The following is a 24,438-nucleotide window of genomic DNA, read 5'->3' on the forward strand; positions in this document are numbered from 1 at the left end:
GTAAAATAAATGTTTATGGTGGAATGAATACTAATTTTAAAAGAGTAGTATTCAGCCTACATATATTATTATTAAATTTCAGTATTTGTAGGAGCTGTATTCATTTTTTTCCCCAAGAAGAGTATCATCAGTGACACTGATTAGAAACAGAACTGCATAGAAATAATATAAACATAGACTGGCTTCTATTATTATTTTATTGTATTTCTTTTCAATTTTCTCCACACAAAGAACCACGTGTCTGTTCTAAAAGCAAGCTACCATCATCCATCTTTGGAACACCAATAAAGAATAATGAGTAAGCTGAAAGGAATGGTTAATTCCTCCCAACTAGCAGGCCAGGTCACCCTTAAGAATTAAGAGTTCAGATTACTATACGAATAGTGAGGTGCCTTGTTGATGTAGTTATACAACTCTCTGTAAAAGAAACAAACTACATTCCCTCCTGTTCTTTTGCTAGGCTTGCTTGAATGAAGCATATTTTACCTTGTCTGTAGTGGACTGTTAGGACTTAGCCTGACACAGTGGGATGGAGGACTAACTGTTCTGAAACAGAGCAAGTTTCAGATTTTTGGTTAGGTTTCTACATCATTGCTTCAAGTACTTCCTAGAGATGAAAATTATCTACTTACTATGTGCCTCATATACCCTCATCCATTTAAGAAAGGAAATACCTGACAAAATCTCTTCAGAGCTGAGTAACATTATGTAGCAAATAGTTGATGGCTCATAGTTTGAAAACATTTTTTTTAAAAAGCTAAAGTTAATAATTGAGAAGTTTCAATACCCTAAAGGTGTATGCATTGTGGTAAAGAAAAGTCATGGGGAAAACTATCAAGTTCTTCTAGAATCAGAATCTCCACTAACTCAGACGACTGAACCTTGCGTGTTTTTATGCTTCATTGACAAATACGGTTGAAGCCACTGAACTATGCCTTTCTTAATAATCACAAAATAAATAGAAGAGCCATTAGGTGCTTCCTGTTTGGTTGTGTGGATGGATTCATGTTCCCCTTCTGCTGTAGCAATTGAGGATGTTCGCATTCTTGACCCCTCTGCAGGGAAGCTGGAAAGAATCTGAACTCTAATTGCTTGCTGTGCTTCTGGCTTTGATGTGCCTCTCTGCTCATTGGAGCAAAAGTTCAATATGAAGAGGAACAGACCTGAACTTACATCAACAGCAGTAAAAATCCCAACCAAAGGACTGACAGTTAGCCATTTGGTTTCTAAATTTCCTTATACAAGAGCATCATTTATCCGGGAGTGAATATCATGATTTCAACTGTCTTCAAATGGGAAGGAAAGCACACAGTAATGTATTTTCTAAAAAACAAACAAACAAAAACCAAAAACCTTAGAATGACCAGCGATGTAGGAAGCATATATCAATAATAGATACATTAATAACAGAGTATTTTGGAGTTTAGTTTTATGAGAAGGCTTTAAAATTTTGAACCCCCAAAACCCTGTAACCTTCCAGAATATTATTTACACAAAATCCTCACAAGAAAGTCCATCTTCCTTCTAATTCTACTTTTTCTGGAATCTGAATATCACAGAAGGTGGAAATAGAGTTCTGCCCTCTGACATCACATTCAGGAACTTTTGGATTTAATCTAACCTAATGCTTCAACCCATCTTCCCTTCCTTACTGTTCCTTTTCTGATAGAAAAGAGATAGAAACCCAGAAAATATTGCTTACTTTCATCTGAGAAATAATCCTGTTAACTCTTGGCTGCTTTCTTTCTTTCTTTCTTTCTTTCTTTCTTTCTTTCTTTCTTTCTTTTTTTTTTTTTTTGTACCTCTAGGGCCAATAGCTTACTCGTTATGTGATGCCAGGTAACTAAGTAAATAAGAAAATCAGGTTCAGTTCTGGAGAAGGATGGAGTTCTATAAACTGTTGGTATCTACCCTCCACTTTGTTTTTTAATACTCCTTATATACCATATAAACCCCACTAGACTCCAGAATTTTTCCTATGGGGAAGCCAGTTCATTTTCTCTGGAATTAGAACGCCTGCGCAGAAGCGCTTCGAATTTGAAGAGTGCACAGATAATCCCTCAAGTCAGTCAGTTTCAAGGCTATCCTTTAATACCCGTGAAACATGAGGATCCCGTTGCCTCGCTAATACTTTTGTAAGGAATCTACTTCAGATTTTCTTTTAACTTGAGCTTTCTCCTCTTTATAGATTCTTTCACTAGAATGAAGTAAGGAAACATATTTTCATTTCCCATCTTTCTGGCAAATTTTCAGCTTCATTTTTCCCTTCCATACTATTTCCCTTATTTAGATTTTATATATTTTGCTTTTCTTTCCATTAAGCCTTCACTTAAACTTAGGCTCAGCCTTAAGTTTCAGGAGCTCCCCAAATCCTTAAAGTTGACAAATGAAGAGAGAACCTCACAGTTTTCTTGGCCTTGCAAGAGGAACATGGAGTCTTGTCTGTAGTGAGTCAGAACTTGGCAGGCCCACTATTCCCTCCAGAAGACACTGCGGTGCACAGCATTGGCCCAATACACAAGGCGTGGGGAGAGGTACATGGGCCAAGAGAATTATTCTCCTGTTACCTAACTCTTATCAGTAAAATACTCTAAAAGGTATCTGGCAGAAAGATCACAGTAACTGCCCAAAGATTTCAGTGCTGTTGGCACAAGAAATCCTGAAAATATTTCAAAACTAAAGTGGTGTGTGTGTGTGTGTGTGTGTGTGTGTGTGTGTGTGTGTGTTTAAAGAAAGAACTAGTGAGACCCTTACCTCATATTTTCCTCTCTCCTTGACAGACTGCAAGTCCTCACATCCCTGCCTTCCTTCTCTCACAACTCCACTAAATATCATCGTAATGGGCTGCAACAATTATCTAATTTTTTTTCTATAGGTCACACAACAAAATATAAATAGGTTATGTGTGTAGAAAGGCGGAATTCTAGTCCATTCCCTGACATGAGAAAATAGTTCTGCAGCATGGCATACTTTAGAGTTTGACAAAGAAAAGTTATCTAAACATTTGAACCTCTCATCTGCCTACCTCAGATAGAACACACAAGATAATTGGTGGTTGTTGTTTTTAGCGTAAGGAAGGACAGAGAAAGGGAAGGGAAGACATGGTTCAAAAAAGAAAGAAAAGAAAGAAATGTACACTTTATCTGACTTAAGTAACTGTAACCTTTATAACAATAAAAATATTTTAAAAATATCATGAAAAGCAAAAAAATTAAGGATGCAGGTAAGATAGAAGATGAAAACAGAATTTCTATAGAATTTCTTTAATCTAAAAAACCTAAGACCATGTCACCAGGGAAACAACGAGATTACAGCTGTTCCTTGAAGTATGGAACAGACAGAACCTTGGAAATTACTTCTTTTCAATACTTCTCCAGGAGTGTGCAGCAATTTGTGGTGGATATTTTTAAAAAAATTATGTCTGTCCTTTCCCCAAACCTGCTGAACAAGGAGTATGTTTCAAAAGTGGAGCCTTGGAGATTGCAGTGTTGGGTAACTAGCAGTCTTGATCTCCTGGAGTTTTCTACTAAAGAAAACTCCAGCTCTAGTAATTTGAAGGTTCGAACACTTTGATGCCACTAAAACTTAACTTGATGGTAAGCTAGCAGCCACTGTAGCGTTTTCTTTTTCTTTTTTTTTTTCTTGTGCCATTCCTGGGGCTTGAAATCAGGGCCTGGGCACATTCCCTGAGCTTTTGCACACAGGCTAGTGCTCTACTACTTGGAGCCATGGCATCGTTTCTGATTTTTTTTTTTTTTGGTAGTTAATGATAGAGAAGAGTCTTAAGAACTTTCCTGCCAGGGCTGGCTTTGAACCCCTTTGAGTAACTATCCAACCTTGGAAGAATCGCTTTCTATCCTGGCTAGATTATTTAAAAATCAGAAAGCATCAAAGCAGGTGGTACAAGCCTCTACTTGGTCTCCAACTGCCATACAAGACAATTGAATCTTCAGGTACAATTACAGAACAGGTAAGCAGAAAGAAAACCAAAAGCTGAGAAGGAGAACACACGGTCCTCTGAGCCTGGACTACCCATCCACAAGGTTGATCAGGTGATGGCTGTAGGAACCCCTAAAAGGTGTGAAACCTGACCTCTACCAGGAAGGGAAGAAGAAAATAGAACACCAATAAAATGGAAAGGAGGAGCTGAAATATCAGCTTGTAGTGTCCTGGGCTAACTTCTGGTTGTTGAGCTACTGATGAGGATTCATCTGTAGGTCCACCATTGGTGTGGAACCCAGCCAGGCTCTCTGTGTTTTAGACACAACAGAATACTCAAGTCTCCGAATCTTATGTAGCTTCCAGAACTGCAATATCTGGCTTCCTCCTTTTTCTTCTAAGCTAACAGCCCTTGCTCTGGCATTGTGACAATGGAGCCTTGACACTCAAAATCAAGTCCACCACCTATAAAAAGGGTGGAGTTCGGAGTTCTCCTGAGATTATTTGACTTTGCTGTCACTAAACTTCAAACTCCACGTAGGATACTTTTTTTATTTTCCCAGCTAGTAAATAAGACTAAGGAAAATAGGCAAAATATCTTTGCCTCTCTGGATCTTGCCCGCTGCTACATGTGTGTTGGAATCAGGCTCAAAACGAAGGAAATTCTGCCCGGGCCAATGACAAGATGATACAATCAGATTCAGGTAAAGTCACATGAAAATGATTGAAGAATTAGAAGGAAAGGACTGCAGCAGGCATACCTTCAGGACTTGTTTCCTGGGTGTGTAAGTGTGAGCAGAATCCCTGTGGAGCCTGGGATAAAAGAAAGGGGAGATATACCTGTTAACTGTGGAGGTCACATTTCCACAACAAGCATTCCTTTTTGCTTTCAGGCTTCTCTTATGTCTTTGAGCAATGTTAATGAGATACAGTTTTACTACATGAGGCACAGAAAGAATACAGAGCAGAGGGCAGGAAAAACTAGATAGATCAGCCACTAAGGACATATATTGGTGAAAGAAGTTAATCATACTAAAATAGAGACAAGATACTAGTTTGGAAGACTAAACATGTGCATATGATCATATAAAATGATGTAAATGATGTTTATCAAAGTGACCTCTAATAAACAAGAAGTTTTCTTTGTCATTTTGCTTTTTTTTAACTTTTTTTCTCCTTTGTCACTGTTTTTGATTTCTGTATCTATTGTCTTAGATGTAAGTTTATCTGGTTTGGAGAGGGTAAGTACAGTGATGGTGAGACAAAGGGTAAACAAATGCAGCAGTGCTAAAGTGAGCTATACAACTTGTGAGAGAGAGAAGTCAGAGGAAGAAACAGAGAAAATGAAGGGACACTGTTGAAAAAGAAATGCACTCATTAACTGACTGATGTAACTATAACCCCTCCATCCATCACCTTTACAATAACAGTAAAAAATTAAAAACTTAAAAATAACAAAAAGATACCAAAAAATAGATACTAGTTTGAGTGGAGAAAAGACAAAAAAGGAGGAATGAAAATATAGTGTCAAAAAAGACATATATATATATATATATATATATATATATATATATATACTGGACTAAAGACATTCCTCTTGTAGAAACTATGTACAGAATTAGCTATAATTTTTACCAATTTATATTGTATCTTGGTATATAATTTATATTAGTCTGAATGTTTAATAATATAGTTTTTTCCTTTAAATAACATTAAAATCCAAAACTTCCGTCTGAACTTTTAAACACTTTCCTGCCCTTCAGTAGACCAAGAAATCACTTTGACTATAGAACTACAAAAAAATAACATCTGTCTTAATAATATAAGATGTGCTTTTCTGGACTTACTTTTGAACACTTTAGAAACTTTAAAACTTTACACAGTGAATTTATACATAACTAAAGTATATCATGATTTCTTGGCTAAAGTTATGGATAAACCATTGTGTATATTGCTGTCACCTCATTTTTCTTTGTTTTATCAAGTCAGATGTGTATTTCCATACAGAGTTAAAAAAAAGTCTAGGCATACAAATTACTTGCTAGCCTAATAGTAGAAGAATCTAATCAAGTTACTTACTTATTCCTTCAGTAACACAATGAAGGATGTTCAGTTCTTACATTTTCAGTACAAGATTTCCTAATATACAAATAATATTGTCTTGTTAGCCACTGAAAAAAAAGATATTGTAAAGTAATCTGTTTAAAACTTGGCTTACACTTCACCATGTTTATTTTTATTTTAAAATGGAGCTGGGAAAAAATTTTCCACAGACTTCTTTAAAAATAACCTTAGGGAGTTTGGCCTAGTGGTAAGGTGCTTGCCTAGCATGCATGAAGACCCAGGTTCGATTCCTTGGTACCACATACATAGATAAAAGCCAGAAATGGTGCCGTGGCTCAAATGGTAGAGCTCCTGCCTTGAGAAAGCCCAAGGACAGTGCTCAGGCCCTGAGTTTAAGCTCCAGGACTAGCGAAAAAAAAAACCCAAAAAACAAACAAACAAAAAACAACCTTAGGGGTCCGGGAGTTTGGCCTAGTGGTAGAATGCTTGCCTAGCAGGTTTGATTCCCATAGAAAAAAGTCAGAAGTGGTGCTGTGGCTCAAGTGGTATAGTCCTAGACTTGAAGAGAGCCTAGGGACAGGGCTCAGGCCTTGAATTCAAGCCCCAGGACTGGCAAAAAACCAAAACTGTAGGAAAACCAGACTGTAAGCAATTATTGAAAACAGGACCTTCCATATTCAAATAATAGCAAGATGTAACATACTGTGAAACCCTCCCAGGATTGTTGTAAGGAAAACTCTCTCCCAACAAAGAAAATAATGTCTTGCAAGGAGTAAGACTGCACTTTCCTTAGTCAAAATGCAAACATTTTCTTTCTCCTAACCTTCCCAAGGTATACTGCATGGTGGTCAAAGCTTATGTCAGCTTTCTAACATATCCTTTTGCCATCTCTTCTTTTCTGTCCCTGTCCTCTCTTCTTGCCTATTAAATCTGTGTAGATGGTTCATTATTTTTAGCAGAAGCTACATATCACTGAAATCTCAACCTCAAACACTGCTGTGCATTTAAATCTTGTATGACTAGATGAGAAATGAAACAGTGTGGTGATACACACACAATCCCAACTATTTCAGGAAGCAGAGACGGGAAGGCTCTAATCCAACTTGATTCTCATAAGAGGAAATTTAGACACCCAAAACAATCATTTTGAGTATTTATTATATCCAAAGAAATAATAAAGAACCAAAATTATGAGCAGGGGTAAAGGACAGTTTTCCTGATATCTGCTGCCAGTTTCTACCATCTCTGAGCTTTGAGCCAACAGATATTATTGCAAAAGGGAAGAGATAAACAGAACCCATGAAATCAGTGCTGAGGTGAAAGCCCAAGGGACAGATTCACAGCAATTTTAAGTAAGATATACATAAGGTCAGACATTTTTACCTCTTGGTTCAATTTGGGGCAACATAATTACTGTCATAATCCATAATACCATTGGGATAAGGTTATATTATGTATTTGTCTTTGTTTCTGTCCTCTTTCACTGTTCATATGTGTGTGCACGCATGATCACATACACCCATACTATTTATTCGCTGTAGCACTGACAGGATTTAGAGAATAGCAGTACGCTCTACATAAATTACTTTATGTAAATTACTGCATGCCCTTATTAAATATTATCTGTGTAAGTTGGAGAGTTGAACACATAACACAGGACTAATAGTAAGAGCCTGTACAGAGAAAGTATTTTATAAAGGATACATCTTGGTCATGGTCAAGGCTAAATTTCCTGACGATGAAGAACCTCATCCCTAAATGTGAGGGTATTCACTATTAGAAGGTGTCTCTTACATAGCAACTTCAGGGAGCAGAGTTGGCTGAAAGAAGGCCCCCACCTGCTCTCCTCTGCCATGCTTTCCACAAGTGGCCCGCAACCCATGGTTTTGTGTAGCAGAATTACTATTGCTTCTAGACCAGAGATTTTTCTAATAGGAGGTTTTGACTTGAAGACACTCAACACTATGACTTCATTGAAAAGCAATAAAAATAATATTTCCACTGCTCTTCCTTGCCTTGTGGGCAAGTGGGAGGAATCAAACTTGCACCCAAAGCTCTTCCAGTATCTATTATCCTCTTACATTTACCCTAAGAATTTTCTTACATGTGCTTCTTAAGCAATCCAAACCAACATGGAACAGAATTTCTAGAAGTTGATGAGTTAAGGTACCTAGTATGATGAAAAAGAAGAAGAGTTCAATCAACTTCACATGTATTTGCTATCTTCCTTTCTATAATTAGGATCAGGAATCTACAAATCTACCTTTAGCATAAGCCATGCCTATCTTCTTGGGATGCTAATTTCAGATCATTCGGCACTGAGCCCTGTCATTTTGTCATGGTAAAAATGATTTCATGACTTTAAAGGATCATGCTTTGCCAAACTGTGTCCATTTAAGTCCTATTCATCTAGTAGGATATATTTCATTAATTGAAAGCTATGAAAAACTAGTTTCTATGGCTTAAAGGGAAATATAGTGTTGAAATGATTATAATTTTAATGAAAACAATGACACATTTTTGCCATTATATTTATTCAAGAGGTACAACATTATTTTTGATATACAAATGCACTGTGAAATGATTACTGTCCAATTTACATACTGATCGTCTCACACAGTTACCTTCATGATAACTTTTCTACCAGAACATTTCTTTTCTTTTTTTCTTTTTTGCCAGTCCTGGCGTGAACTCAGGGCCTGAGCACTGTCCTTGGGCTTTCCCAAGGCTAGAGCTCTACCACTTGAGCCACGGCACCACTTGTAGCTTTTTTCTATGTATGTGGTACCGAGGAATCGAACCTGGGTCTTCGTGTATGCTAGGCAAGCACTCTGCCACTAGGCCAAACTCCTGGTCCCCTATCAGAACATTTCTTACTGGTATTCCTTACCACACAGGGATATTATAATAGTATTGTAATTTATTTCTTATTATACAGCTAAGATAAGATATGTGTATAATGTCTTCCAGGTAATTTACTGATTGTACATAATGCATACTGCTATTAGTTTATTGGCAACCTATATTAAGTTCTTTAGCTTATGAGTCATAGGCCATTTCTATTTAACATTTCCAGTCAGCCAGAAAACCTTTATGAATGAAGTCACAGTTTAGTGTACTTTGTATGTCGGTCTGGTTTCCAGGCTCAATCTCAATTGGTTTCAGATTATATGTCAAAGATTTACAAAATGAAGTGATTGGACTAAACTCAACAATAATTTTCCATTTCAGACACTAATCTTGTTCAACTTGGATTTCAGTAGAAAATATAGGGACTATAGACTTATTAAAGTTTCTTCAGAGCATGAACTGGAGAGAGGAAGGAGCAGCAGGCATTTTAATTTTTAGAGCTTTATAGAAAATTCTGCTGTGAGACCACAATTATGAATCACACCTTGGAAGTCATCGGTCTTACTATCCTCAGTAAAACTTGGTGGTTTAGTCTGGGATCTGGAGAGAATTACCTCGGGCTGTTTCACAGCTGTAACCCTTTACTAGCATCTGTAATACACTTGATGTCTGAGTTTCATTCAGTCATGACGAATATCTCATCCACAGGTATTGAGTGCTAGGCTCTGTCCTAGAGTTATACTAGTGAACAAACAGAAATTCCTGCCTATATGACATTTACATGCTAGAGCAAGAAGATTGACAAAAATATAATAAATAGGCAAATATAATATACATATAAAATTGGATAATATAAATATATAAGAAAAAGTGATAAGACAATAGGAAAAAATCAGGGTGGGTAAGACTTGACAGTATTTGTGTCTTGGGGAATTGTAAACAAATTTCACATGGAACTTGCTTGGGATAGCACTTAACACAAAATGTTTTATAAATGTTGAGGCTATTCCTTTATTGTAATGATGAAGGTACTGATATCTGTGGAGGTGAAGGAATCTATCCAACTAATTCTAAGAATTAAAAAGTAAAGGACTCAATTTACTGCTAGGATAATTTCAGCCAGGCCTGTCAGAAGACAGATGGTTCAACAATGGGGTCTCAGTCCACATCTTAGACACATATTTTTGTACCTAAATGTGGCTCTTACTAGTATTACACATCAGAATATGGAACTTTATTTGTCATTTCCCAGGACACAGATAAAATAAAGGGATAAATGTGTTCATCTTTTCTGTAGTTCTAACCAACTTCTTATGCATATTTACACAATAGCAGTCATATAAGGAGCATCTACTTGTCTCCATATACATAATAAGTATAGCAAGCAATGGCTAAAAAAAGTGCAAAAAATAAATGCATCAGATGAATTTTTGACAGAGTATAATAAATAACAATTATTAGCTGAAGTGCAGCAGCATGCATATTCAATCCTATCTACATGAAAGTGTGAGGCTATCCAGAATACAGAGACCTGAGGATCATGGTTCAAGGTCCAAGTGAGACACTTACCTCCAATTAACTAGCAAAAGCTAAAAGTGGAGGTGTAGCTCAAGTGGTACCATGACTTAAAATCCCAGTGACAACACACACACACACACACACACACACACACACACACGCACGCACACACATTTAGATTTCTCTCAAATAAAAGAACATCTTTGAACAATGCATAGCTAACCATTTCTCCAAGTATAGGCCAGAGAAATATTTTAAAGTATTTTAAGAGTTGGAACTCAGAAAAGTTACTGAAAGTCAGACCATCAAGAGAAAGTAATGCATGGCAGCTTCTTAAGAAAATATATTATTGGAATCATTAATCTAAGCCAGAGTCCTATGAGATGTCTAAATATTCTTCTAACCCTTTCTTTATAAGAATGACTAATAACTCTAAAGGTTAAAACCCATATGATGTGATCAAGTTCATTGTTGCCACAACCCTCAAGCCTCAGAGGAAAAATGGAATAAGAATCAAATTTTAGGTTAGCTCAAGTAAGGAGGAACAGTTTAAAGATACCATAGGCCAAACTAGAACTTATTTGAAAAAAAAATAGAGGCCGGGAGTTTAGCCTAGTGGTAGAGTGCTTGCCTACCATGCACAAAGACCCGGGTTCGATTCCTCGGTACCACATATATAGCAAAAAGCCGGAAGTGGTGCTGAGGCTCAAGTGGTAGAGTGCTAGCCTTGAGAAAGTCTAAGGACAGTGCTCAAGCCCTGAGCCCAAGCCCAGGACTGGCAAGAAAAAAAATGATATCATTAAAAAAATAGAACTTATTCCATTAATATTACTGCCATGTAACACAAAAATATTTTATTTTTATTATGAAAACATGGGGACTGGAAAAATTTGAAAAATCAGTAAATCTTAGAGGTCAGGAGTTTGGCCTAGTGGAAGAGTGCTTGCCTAGCATGTACAAAAAAAAAAGCAGGAAAAATAAATGTATAAATGTGTACATTCCTAGGCACGTGGTGATTTTGTCTACTTTTCATACCAAAATTTGCAATATGTTTTTTAAACATCTGAGCCCCATTTTTCTTTTCTTCCACTCACATTTTTTCTGTCAATGTAATCTCTAAGATATATTGATTTTTGTTTTGCTAGTCCTGGCTTGGGCTCGGGGCCTGAGCACTGTCCTTGGACTCTCTCAAGGCTAGAGCTCTATTACTTCTGGCTTTTTTCTATGTATGTGGTACTGAGGAATCGAACCCGGGTCTTCATGCATGCTAGGCAAGCACTTTACCACTAGGACAATTCCCAGCCCCTCTAGAAGTTTATTTAAAAAATTTTTTGCTTTATGAATTTTATCTCTGATTCAGGATATGAATTTGGAAGACTATTAATATAACGAGTGCTAAGTAATTTATAACAGATAGGAGGCACTAATACATATATACATATGTGTGTAAATATATATACATATATATAATATTACTTGTATATTCACAATAAAACAAAAAAGAGTTAGAACTTGTTCTCTGTAAGAAAACAGTAACTAAATCATTTGATTAAATATACACAGGAATTGATGCTTCAGTGAAGAGAAGGGGAGAGAGGGAAAAAGTGTGTTGAAGTTTGAACTTTTTCCATGGGAAAAAGCAAAACAAAGATTGGCCTAATTCTGCTGATGAGTCATTCACTCAGCTTGTGGCTTGAGTTACTCTGACAGCAGTTAATTTATAAAGGGTTCCTATTCCACGTTTAAAGATGCTCTGTTTATGGTGGTACATAGCCCATTATTACTACTAGTCAACTGTAACATAGGTGAACATAAATGAATCAGATTTACCAAATGTATCATAATCTTTGTTACAAAGGTCATGTGATGGCTCACTTGTTTGGCTTCATTTCAAAAGTGGATTGTAAAAGCATAATGCATCTTAGTCTCCTCAGGCTGTTGTAATAAACCACCACAATTTTGTGGCTTAAAAAAAAAAAAAACAGACATTTAGAGCGCTAGCCTTGAGCTGAAGAGCTCAAGGACAACACTCAGGCCCAGTGTCCACGCCCTATAGCTGACAGAAGAAAAAATAAAAGACATTTATTGCCTCACATTTGTGGTGGCTAGAAGTTAGAAATCAAGGCCATTCTTCTTCCAGGTCCTTCAAAGGAAAGATGCTCTCTGACCTTCTTCAGCTTCTGATCGGGAGAGGCATTTTTTGGTCTTTGCCGGCACAACTCTGTTCTCTGTGTTCATATGACATTTCCCCTTGTGTGTCTGTACATTGCTATCTTCTTATCAAAACACAGTCACATTGGATTAAGGACTTACCCTATATAGGTTTATTCCTATAGGACATAAATAATTCTCCAAATGCATAAGAAGTCATCATCTCACTCCTCACTTCCATACTCCCTTGACCTCCAAATAATATCTAATCCTTTGCTCAGTCTACTCTTCTGCAAAACAAGGTTTGTACTAGATAATTGCTAATGTCTCTGTTAGCTAAAATGCTAAAGTCTTAAAAGAGAAATTTTTAAAGATGAAAGATAGAATATTATGATAATATACTATGCTCAGGAATCTAAAAGAACTTGACTTGGGAATCTAGAGATCTCACTATTTCCCGTTACGTATTTCTGCCTTATTCCATCCATTGTTGTTGACTCTAGGGATGCTGCAGTAAATAATATTGACAGATCTCTGTCCTCTGACATTCTTCAGGACGAGGGGAGTAAGAGACAAGTAGACCCAGGATAGGAATTTCACTGTAGTCGACAAAAATTGATGGTGTCATATACTAGAATATAATGACATAATGATGTGAGGAAATACAGTTATATATTTCTAGATTAGTTTGACAGCTTAACAGCTTTTTAAATATTTTATATTTAATATTTTATGGGGCAGGGAGTTTGGCCTAGTAATAGAGTGCTTGCCTAGCATGTATGAAGACCTGAGTTTGATTCTTTGATGCCACATACATGGAAAAAAGCCAGAGTGGTGGTGTGGTTCAAGTGGCAGAGTGCTAGCCTTGAAGAAAGTCCAAGAACAGTGCGCAGGCCCTGAGTTCACGCCAGGACTGGCAAAAAAAAAAAATACCTTTTATAACCAGAGTATATTCAATACGGGAATTTAACACATAGTATGTTTACAGTTCCAATTTTGTTATTATCTCAATAATGACCTTTATGCCACAGCCTGTTTTAAAAACATGTATCAGATCATTTATTACACTTCATTTTTATATCTCATTGATCCCCATAATATGGAACAATTCCATAGCTATCCTTAATTTTTTGTTGTATTGGGCTTGAACTCTGAGCCTGGGTGCTGTCCTTGGACCCTTTTGCTCAAGGGTAGTGCTCTGCCACTTGGGCCACAGCACCCCTTCTGGCTTTTTCCATGTATGTGGTACTGAGGAATTGAACCCAGGGTTTAATGCATGCTAGGTAAGCATTCTACCACTAGGCCTTGCATTGATATTTTTAAATAGTTGATGTTTAAGCAAATACTATCGTAGAAACATAACTAATGTTAGTAAGCAAAAGATGAATAAGAAATGGCAGAAAATCAGGCACAGAGAAATTTGGGAGATTAAGCCAGTTGAGCTGAGGAAATCCAGTTGTAATGAAATAGAAGAGCATTCAGTGGATAGTGATAAGGATGACAGAATAAATATCTGATTCTGTTTTTATTTGATTCTAGGTTGAAAGAGGACAATCAATTTTCATCAACAGGAAATTGATCTGTGTTTATACAGTTGGAAATAGGAAGTAAAAGTTTTAACTGTGGCTAGTGCACAGAAAGAGATCAAGTGGAACTAAAAGAGCTTTATTCTAAGAATGCTAATCAGCTACTGAGGGTTTGTTTTGTTTTGTGGGTCATGGGGCTTGAAGTGCCCTTATGCCTGGGCCTGGACATCGTCTTTGAGTTCTTCAGCTCAAGGCTATGGCCTCACCCTAGAGCCAAGTTCCACTTCCCATTTTCTAGAGATTAATTGGAGATAAAAAGTCTCAGGTCCTTTTGTGCTTGGGCTGGCTTTGAACCTTGATTCTCAGATCTCAGCCTTCTGGGTAGCTAGGATTTCTGTAGCGAGCCACCGAGCCTGGCTTCCACTGAGGGTTTTTACCAGCTCACTCTGAATGTGATGTACAGAAGGACTTGGAGACAAGACATGCTGTGGGAAGAGCTGGCCAAACACAAAATGGCTTCCTAGCCACGCATACTAGAAAATACACACCAAAACACCATGTGAGCATGACTGAGCAATACCTGTCCTCCTTGTTCTTTAAACAGAGTTAAACGGCGTACAAGCATGTGAGTGAAGCCTTCCTGGAAAGCTTGGTCTTTTCCTAGTGGACAGAGGAGAGAGATGAGGGTTTTCTTCTTCACCCTGCCCTCGCATCCTCCTCTTCTTCTTCTATTTTTCTTTTTAAATTTGCCCTTATAGTTTCCTTGGAGCTTAGAAATGGATCAACTTGCCTCTCATCTCCCCCTAGTTCAAAATGCCAGCCCGGTTGGGCTCAATATACTGAAGCCTCAGTTCACTCTTCTTTGTGATCATAGATTTTTATTTTTCCCTCGTAAAATTAGTTTCATCTGCCCACCAGAGCCCCTGTGCTTCCTGTCATAACACTGCTTTCCTTGGGCAATTACATTTTTTACCCTTCTTATATTTTGTCACTCTATGAGGTTAGTGCTTGATGTATTTTTTTTATAGAAACTCTGGCAGAATTAAGAACATTAACCATGGTTGGAAGGAGCTAAGCAGCACACAAAAAAAGTTTTTTTCTTTTAGTTTTCCTCCTCTTTGTCTTCATCTTTTTTCTCCTCCTCTCTCACACTAAATGTGTGTATATAGCTGAATACTATATTATATATGGCATAATATATAATACTATTATATAAAACATATTTATACATAAGGGCCAGGAGTTTGGCCTAGTGGTTAAAGTGCTTGCCTAGCATGCACGAAGACCCGGGTTCAATTCCTCGGTACCACATACATAGAAAAAAGCCAGAAGTGGTGCTAAGGCTCAAGTGGTAGAGCTCTAGCCTTGAGAAAATCCAAGGACAGTGCTCAGGCCCTGAGCTCAAGCCCAGGACTGGCAAAAAAAAAAAAACATATTTATACATAAATACTATATATTATATATTATGTAATAGTATTCTATAATGTAAACAAGTATTACATATATAATAAAGGATTAATAGATATAATATATAAAGGATTCAGAGCACATTGCCACTGCAGGAAAAATTAGAATTATTTGATATTTCAATAAGAGTTTTGATTTATAGTATATATATTCTAAACAGTATCAGAATTAAAAGTGCACGCATCTGGGATTATTTCACCTTTTAAGTTTGTTGTCTATCATGCTGACCATTTAAATTTTTAACAAAAAGTGAATTTGAGGTTGCATTAAAATGACAGCAATATGTTATCTTGTATAAATGACTTCACATACATCCAGCAGAATTTATTCTGGCTTCTTTCCATCCTCTCAGACTTTTTTGCTGCCTGCTACTTTAGGAACACTGTTGGAATTCATTCTTGAACAGAACTTTTCCTCAACTAAAACTCAATGCAAAAAAAGCAGTGAAGAAAACTTTTTACCATTCATTTATTTTGGACTAAGATGGAAGGAAGACAGAGGACAATAGTTCTTTGACACAAGTACAAAAAAAAAAATAGAAGGCTAAAAATCTATTAGACTTCATGGCCTAGAGTAGACTAACAGAGAAAATAATTATGCAAAGATATTTAGCATTCAAAGCCTTTTGCTTTCGTATCTTCTTGCTGAATTTAACATATGACATTAGACTTATTTGTTTCTGTATCTATCTTTTGCACAATGCCATAAATTCCTAATAAACAGAGTCCATGTTTTCCAAATCTCTCTACTCCAATAGTGTAAGCTGGGAAGTAAACACTAACAAATTTGTTTGGAGTTGCTAGAAAGAACACATGGAGTGTTCCAGTCCCTCACTGTTACACATGACCTTAGAGACCACAGTCAGTTCCATAAAATTAAAGAAATATGGAAGAGGTAAGCTGTCTACTTTCTGTATTGGTGAGGAAATTCTAGGATAAGGATTTAATCAGCATTTCACTGGGGTTGTGCAAGGAAATGTGACTCCCTTTTGGAAGAGAAAAATAATGATTCTTCTCAACCTTAGACATGAGGGCCCTGTTTTCTAGAGTGTGAGGCTACCTATGGGCACAGGCCATCCTAAATGGAAAGAATGCAAACCTCACAGTCACTGCAGGATGAGTTCAAAACAATCACTCCCAAATTGGACTCCATATATTTCTGGAGGGAGGGGAAAAAAACCTAATTTCCAAGAATTTGGTACACTATTAAAAGTTGAAAATAGCTGTTTTCTGGAAGAGCTATTATTTGCCACCTCTCCTGGGGCAGAAGACATGCTAAGCATGCACTCCACCTACCCCGTGGAGCGACAACCCTTAAATCCCTAGGTGTTTCCTGAGTCTGTTCCACATTTCATAATTGCTTCTATGGGAGATATACCTGCCTGAGAAAGCTTTATGTTTAATCTACTACACTTACAAGGAATAGATTCACAGTTTTCAGGGTGGAATCATTCTGCGTGACTGAGAATCCTCTGGGTGCTAGTTCCTGAAAATACACATCCTGGAAAAGGATCACCAGGCTCCCCAATTTTTGCCAAAGATTGCAAGAAATCAGAAGAGCAACATGGTATGGTAGAAAGAGATTTCAAGTCAGGAAGATTCCATTATCAAGTAGTTCTGTAGCATTTGCTCTATCAGGTGGTGTACAGCTTGAAGCATCTCTCTAGCGCCTTCCCTCCCCCTTTCTCTCTTTCCCTTTTCCTCTCCCTGCCCCTTGCGCCTTTCTCTGGCTGTTATTCTTCAGTTAGGATCTAAAATTTTTGCCCAGTGTCAGGCTGGAACCCACAATCCTCCCATTTGCCTTTTGTCTCTCTGGGATTACAAACATGAATCACCACATCGTGAGGTGTTATTTGACTGGGCTGGTCTGGAATGAGGGATGTTCCCATCTCCATCTCCCAGGTAGCAGGGCTTAGGGGTGTAGCCAATCACACCTACTCTGAGGTAGCTTAATCTTTACAAAGAAGTGAATGCACCTCTGTCATGGAGAGATGAGATAATTCAACAAAACATTACCTGGGAAGCTTCATGACAGTACAGTTTATGAGATAAATATTCATAATAAAAATAAACCTTTCTATTGACTTGGGTGAGTGGATGGTGGTCTCTTTCTAACTCAAGTCTTAAAATTCTTTTAAACAGAATTGGTTGCTTACCAAACAAATGAAACTGTAACATGATCTCAGAGCTAACGAATTCACAAGTCCAAGTTCTCTGTTAAAAGATGAAGTGTTAGGACAACCCAAGTATTAAGTTAGATAGCATAATATTAACTTTTCATATTGAATTAGTGTTTATGTGGAAAGTACTAAATGACCTTGATGAACTTTGCTTTAAAACAAGAGGGCTGTTTCTTTCTTTTTTTCATGAAAGTCTGGTTGTTCTAAAAAGGTTCTTTGACTTTGGAAATGTACTTATATTTTTTAAAGTTACTAGTATTTTTGTAAGATTACATATGAACTCTGGAGCGTAAATAGAGACTAATCCAAATCCATAGGAACAATATTTAAAGGGTTTTAGCTACTAACCTAGACACCCTAATATCTAGAAAATATAGAGATATTTTCCCTTATATGAAACTTGTTAACTTTAGAATTTTGAAAGACTTTCAAATTATAAAAGCTTCATTTATTAAATGGCTTCACTGTCAATTTCGGGCATACTAAATAAATCACCAAGGTTCATAATGACTTTAAAAAATCTATGTAATTATTTTCATGAATTATTTTACATACATTATTTCCTCTTTATTAACTAATATAATAACACACATTTTTTGATTAACCAGTCCCAAATTTGTTGTGTTTTCCTTCATTCTCTCTGAAAGATACTGGCTCAAACATTTCTATAACTAAGTTTAAATATCTAAGTTGCACAGCAAAGAACCATAATACCTGGGTCATCTTATTGACATAGTTTGAGATATTTAGTTAGAATATTTATTTCAACTTACAAATTGAATTTTTACTCCAAAGGCTAAAATAGACATTAAACCTTTTTATATTTATGAAGCACATCATAAAGTGTTGGCCTGCTATCTCTGTGTCCTGATTTCCAGCATTTCCATTTTTTTTTTTTTTTTTTTTGCCAGTCCTGGGCTTGAGCTCAGGGCCTGAGCACTGTCCTTGAACTTTCTCAAGGCTAGAGCTCTACCACTTGAGCCTCAGCACTTCTGACTTTTTTTCTATGTATGTGGTACCGAGGAATCGAACCCGGGTCTTCATGCATGCTAGGCAAGCACTTTAACCACTAGGCCAAACTCCCAGCCCCAGCATTTCCATTTTTATACCACCCAAAGATACTATGTCTAGAACAACACTGTCTAGTCGATAAAAATAAATGTCACGATGGAATGCTGCATGATCTCCAAATATAACAGCCACTAGTCAGATATGGTTACTGAGTACATAAAATGAATGAGCTGAAACTTTTCATTTCAATTTTGAATAATTTAAACAGTACATATATGGAATGCACAGTAAAATATCTGGAGCAGTGGCAATGTGAGTATGAGGTCTTCATTTCTTCATGCCCCACTTCTTTTTTCTTCTCTCTTTTTCTCTTGTTGTGGAGCTGGAACTCAGGGACTGGGCACTGTCCCTGAGCTCTTTTGCTCAATGCGCCACTACTGGTCTTCTGGCAGTTAATTGGAGATAAAAGTCTCATGGACTTTCCTGCTAGGGCTAGCTTTGAACGGAGACCCTCAGATCTCAACCTCCTGAGTAGCTAGGATTACAGGTGTGAGCCATCGCTGCTGGCCCCACTGCTTTCTTAAATATTAACTAAAGTAGGACTCAAGCTAAGTCTCATTTCTTCCATGAAGCATTCACTGACTTAGCCAAACTCCTAAATATACTTAATGATATAGAGAAAATTTGGAATTTAACAGTTACTAACATTTTGTACAATACTTTACCTTGGATGGGGGTTGTGGTACTGGGGTTTGAACTCAGGACATTAAAAATATCAGGCAAGTGGGGCCGGGAGTTTGGCCTAGAGGTAGAGTGCTTGCCTGGCAGGCACGAAGGCCGGGGTTCAATTCCTCAGAACCACATACATAGAAAAAAGCCGGAAGTGGTGCTGAGGCTCAAGTGGTAGATCTCTAGCCTTGAGAAAGCCCAAGGACAGTGCTCAGGCCCTGAGCTCAAGCCCAGGACTGGCAAAAAAATAAATAAAATCAGGCAAGTGCTTTATCATTGCACCCCACCCAGCCCAATAACTTAATTCTGATGTGTCTACATTTTATTTTATTTTTTGTGTCTACATTTTAATACAAAAATGTAAGTTATAAGGGCTGGGAATGTGACTTTGTGGTAAAGTGCTTGCCTAGCATGCATGAAGCCCTGGGTTATATTCCTCAGTATCACATAAACAGAAAAAGCTGGAAGTGGCACTGTGGCTCCAGTGGTGGAGTGCTGGCCTTGTTCCAAAGAAACTCAGGGAAGGTGCCCAGGCCCTGAGTTCAAGCTTCAGGTCTGGCCAAAGAATATAGTCATCTATTATTCATTAAAAGCTATTGTATATGCTAAATAAGTTCCACATATCTTATTTCATCTTCACAGTAGGCCTACAAAATCTGTATCATAATTCCCATTTTACTAATGAGAAAACTGGGCACAGGATAAGTGGTTTCTCCAAATCCTGTGGCCAGTGAGTGTAGAGGTAGAATGTAAAAAATATCCATAACTGGATAGAGACAACCAATAGGTAGATCCAAATGGATTCTTTGTTCTGATTTGATTATCGAAAGTCTATAAATATGTCTATCAGAGACAACTATGTTATAACCATTGTAGCACAGTGGGAATAACTACTATGATTCAGTTTAATTGACAAGATGTTCAGTTTGCAGTGAAAGGCTACTCCACAGCTCTTCCATCATAAGCTAGATAAATCATTTTCTTAAAGGTCAGTTGCGCCCCCTTGTGAGGGTCAATGGGACTACAATAGCTAATAAATAGTTAAAGTGGAAACGTAAATTACAATCAAGGGAAGCATTTTGTTCTTTTTTTTTTTTTTTCTAGGACTTACCAAGATTGGGTTATCACATATCTTTGTCAGTGTTCACTTCACAACAAGTATAACTCCAACTACCATTTTTCATAGATATTTTAATGCTTTCACATATTAAAACTGATATTTCTCTAGGAGGGTACTGGGGCTTGAATTATTGATTCTTTGGTAAAATATCAGAAGAAGAAGTATCAAAGGAATCATAGATTCTTCAAATGCCTTCTCTAAGGGAATAGAGTTTAACAGAAGTTTTAGCATTTTTGTTTTGCAGAAAAATGTTTTAAATAACCGTGATTAATGATAACTTTTGCTACTTACTGTTTCTGGTGCCAGTCACTATTGTAACCAAAATGTATGTAGAATATCACTTTGGTTCTTATAAGAACCCTGTAAGTAATGGTACTACGATCATTGTTTTACTCCCTAGGGACTGGACGCAGGAACACTAATCCTGAGGATACTTCAAGGATAGTGCTCTCCTCTTTGAGGCACAGTTCCACCTCCAGCTTTTTGGTGGTTAATAGGAGATAAGAGTCCAACTCTTGGCCAGACACTGGTAGTCCACTCCTGTAATTCTAGCTTCTCAGGAGGTTGACATCTGAGGATCAGGGTTCAAAGCCACACCTGGCAGGAAAGTCTTCGAGACTCTTATCTCCAATTAAACAACAGAAAGCAGGAAGTGGTGCTGTAGCTCAAAATGATAGCGTGCTAGCCTTAAGCAAAAGAGCTGTGCCTGGTCCCAAATACAAGCCCTATGACCTACAAAACAACAACAAAAATAAACTAGACTCTGACTTTTGTCTCATTCTCTGTAATTTTCTATTGCATTTTGAGTGACTCAATCTCTCCTGTCTCCAGTTCCTAGGGAGTAGAACAAAGGTCGTAGTACCATTACTTCACAGGGTTCTTACAAAAACAAAAGTGATATTCTACATGGATTGTGGTTACAATAGAGACTGACAACAGAAACAGTAAATAAGCAAAAGTTATCATTAATTATAGTCATTTAAAAATTTTTTTGCAAACAAAAATGCTAAAAATTCTGTTAAATTTTTTGCCCTTAGAGAAGGCATTCCTGAAGTATCTATGATTCCTTTGATATTTTCCCAAAGAATCAAATTAAGAAAGATTCGAATGTCTTTTTTTTTTTTTTTTTTTTTGCCAGTCTTGAGCTTGAGCTCTGGGCCTGAGCACTGTTCTTGGACCCTTTTGCTCAAGGGTAGTGCTCTGTCACTTGGGCCTCAGCGCCACTTCCGGCTTTTTCTATGTATGTGGTACTGAGGAATCTAACCTGGGTCTTCGTGCATGCTAGGCAAGCACTCTACCACTAAGCCAAACTCCTGGCCCTTGAGGATTTTTTGAATACTGAGGTTTATTTCCAATTGGCAAATGTTCATCATATATCAAAGTGTAACATATGATGCATAGACAAAATATAATTCCTCTTTCAAATAAAAATACTAACAGTATAGAGACATGATTAGCTTTTTAAAATGTTGTTTAGGTTTATTTTGTCCAAATCCACAAATACTATGCAAGATCTACCAGATTCCCATGTGTCCTCAAATAAATGTAAAAGCAGCACCTTGTCCTTCTGTGGCTCAGTCTTCCCTAATGCCTTTTGTGGTGTGTTTGAGTTTAGTTTGTCTCCTGTATTGTCTAAGTATATTTCTGATCTTAATATACAAAGATACTCAAACAATGGAGTCACTGCTCTGATTTATTGTGGCCTGCCATGAGCCAGACCTCATGGGAAGGCAAGAGCGGCAAAGAAACCACTTAAGTTGTGCACAGACGCCACACAGCCTTGCTCCATGTCATATGCATTTCATAGTGCCTCTGTAACAGTTTTGTCACACCATGAATGACTTAAAATGACAAAATTTATCAGCTTACAGTTCTGGAGGTTAGACATCATGACATCATTATTAAATCATCAGTCCTTGAAGGGACCTAGGGGAGAGTCAATTTTCTTTCCTATCTGGGTTCTAGAGGCTGCTTTCAATTCTTAGGATCTGGTTTCCTTCCTCCACAGCAAAAAGTAAAATGTCTTTCTATTTTCCCCCTATTTGTCTATCTCTACTCTCTCCCATCCCTTTTTAGGTGTGTGTGTGTGTGTGTGTGTGTGTGTGTGTGTGTGTGTGTGTGTGTGTGTTTAGGTCTTCACATCTTTCTCAACACTTTTATTTCCTTTATATAAGGTTCATTTAATTCCATAGAACCCACCTAGATAACTGACAATATTGTATTCCATCTCCAGAAGCTAGACTTAGCCATAGGTGCAAGGTCACATATGAAGTTTGAGACATGGATATCTTTGAAAATCTTCAGCCTATGACACAAAGTAAATCTACCAAGGGGGAAAAAGTTTGCTTCTTTTACACTGAATCAACCAGCTAGCTACATGCTGCAATTTGCAAAATGATTTCTTGTTAGAGCAGCAGGCAACTTGCCATAGTTTAGCATGCTCTTCTCCTAGGCAACACAAGGCCCATTTAGTAAGGCAGTAAATAATAAGCTTCCACCCCATTTTACCTTGAGATGGCACTCCTATGGGGCAGCTATAACTAGATAAGGAAGCAAGATCCCTTTACAGTAACCTTCAGGCCTGGGCAGCTGCAAGACCCCTTATCTAGTACTTGGACAGTGCCATAAATCCTACCAGCCAAGATGAAGTCCCAGGGATGAAGCTGTAGCCTCAGAACATCGATACCAGGCCCCTGCCTCCTAGGGCACCTCCTCTCAGCCCCAGATTATAAGTAGTCACCCCAGATAAAGGCAGGTGGCCTTTCCTCCCAGTGAGAATTGGCCTTGTCAGTGTCTTTGCTGGCAAAAACAGCTTTTCTTTGTTGTATGTGACCTTGTGCTTGCATAGTTTTCTAGGTCAGAACTTATATTTCTTATTTCAGTAATAATAGCTTAACAAACTGAGACAATCAAAGAGATACTACTATTTTTTTATTCATAGGATAAGCTTTATTTAAATAGCTACATAAAAACAACTTGATGTCAAAGTGGGAGTACATTTTTTCAAAGTCTTACAATGGTTATTCAACGTTAGAACCTGGACTTTTCCTCTAGTCTGAGAGACACTAACTTCTATCTCAGATGATCTATGAGCTGATTCAACAGGTGGGTATTTTACTTGTGCCAACCTTCCTACTTTACAGAACATGAATTAGTAATCAGTCTGGACATAGGTATATAAGTTGCCTCTTTCTAGTAGTGTGCAGCAGATTTTAGGAAATGGTTGGAGATTGAACTCCTGCCTATGCCACACAGCACAAAACTTTCATTTAGTGTAGACCATATATTGGGAACCAGTGCTGAGCAATAAACATCAACGGAGTGGTAAAGGTTGCTCAAAAAGACATTTTCTCCCAACAGCATTTACAGGCTAGAATTGGTTTTGTTTTTTGGCTCGGTTAGGTTTGTTGATATACAGGGGATATGGAGCCCAGGCTGGCCTCGAACTGGGAATCCTCCAGCCTCACTGGGGATGGGGGATGGGGAGGGAGGGAGATGTCACCAGGGAGGGCGCCCCCATCGACCCTCTAGGATAGATCATTTCCATGTCACTTCTATTGAAGAAATGAAAAATATGTCGCCATTTTTCTTAAACAAATCTTTTTTTTTTTTCCTATTTAAAGTAACCTAGGGGTCTTCCTGCCTCAAAAACCTGAAAACCAGAAGAAATTCAACAGAAAAAAAAAAACAAAACGTTTTTTCCGTGACGTTGGACAGCACCTTACAATTGCTGCAGTCATCATGCTGGGGACCATGTCCAGAGCCGTGCACAGAGGGGCGTCACAGTCCTGGTGGGTCGGGGATCAATGAGCATTGACGTGCGCAGATGCAGTTGCCATACCAGCAGCCGAACTCCCAGGGAGTGGGGTGGGCGAACCCGGGCG

General features: G+C 37.7%; 1 long non-coding RNA gene across 2 annotated transcripts; it reads right to left on the reverse strand.

The window, feature by feature from the left end:
- Positions 1 to 707: 707 nt before the first annotated feature.
- Positions 708 to 24,425, reverse strand: LOC150059766 (uncharacterized). 2 transcript variants are annotated; one of them, XR_016536406.1, is made up of 5 exons: positions 24,280 to 24,425; positions 8,085 to 8,173; positions 6,019 to 6,078; positions 4,701 to 4,752; positions 708 to 1,323 (listed from the first exon to the last, which is right to left on the reverse strand). It is a non-coding gene; the product is annotated as an uncharacterized LOC150059766 (long non-coding RNA). The 2 variants fall into 2 exon arrangements; XR_016536405.1 differs by having other exon boundaries at positions 24,275 to 24,425.
- Between the last annotated feature and the right edge of the window lie 13 nt (positions 24,426 to 24,438).

Source organism: Megascapheus bottae, chromosome 8 (genome assembly GCF_031878675.1).
Source record: "Megascapheus bottae isolate mThoBot1 chromosome 8, mThoBot2.hap1, whole genome shotgun sequence".
Classification (NCBI taxonomy): Eukaryota; Metazoa; Chordata; class Mammalia; order Rodentia; family Geomyidae; genus Megascapheus; species Megascapheus bottae.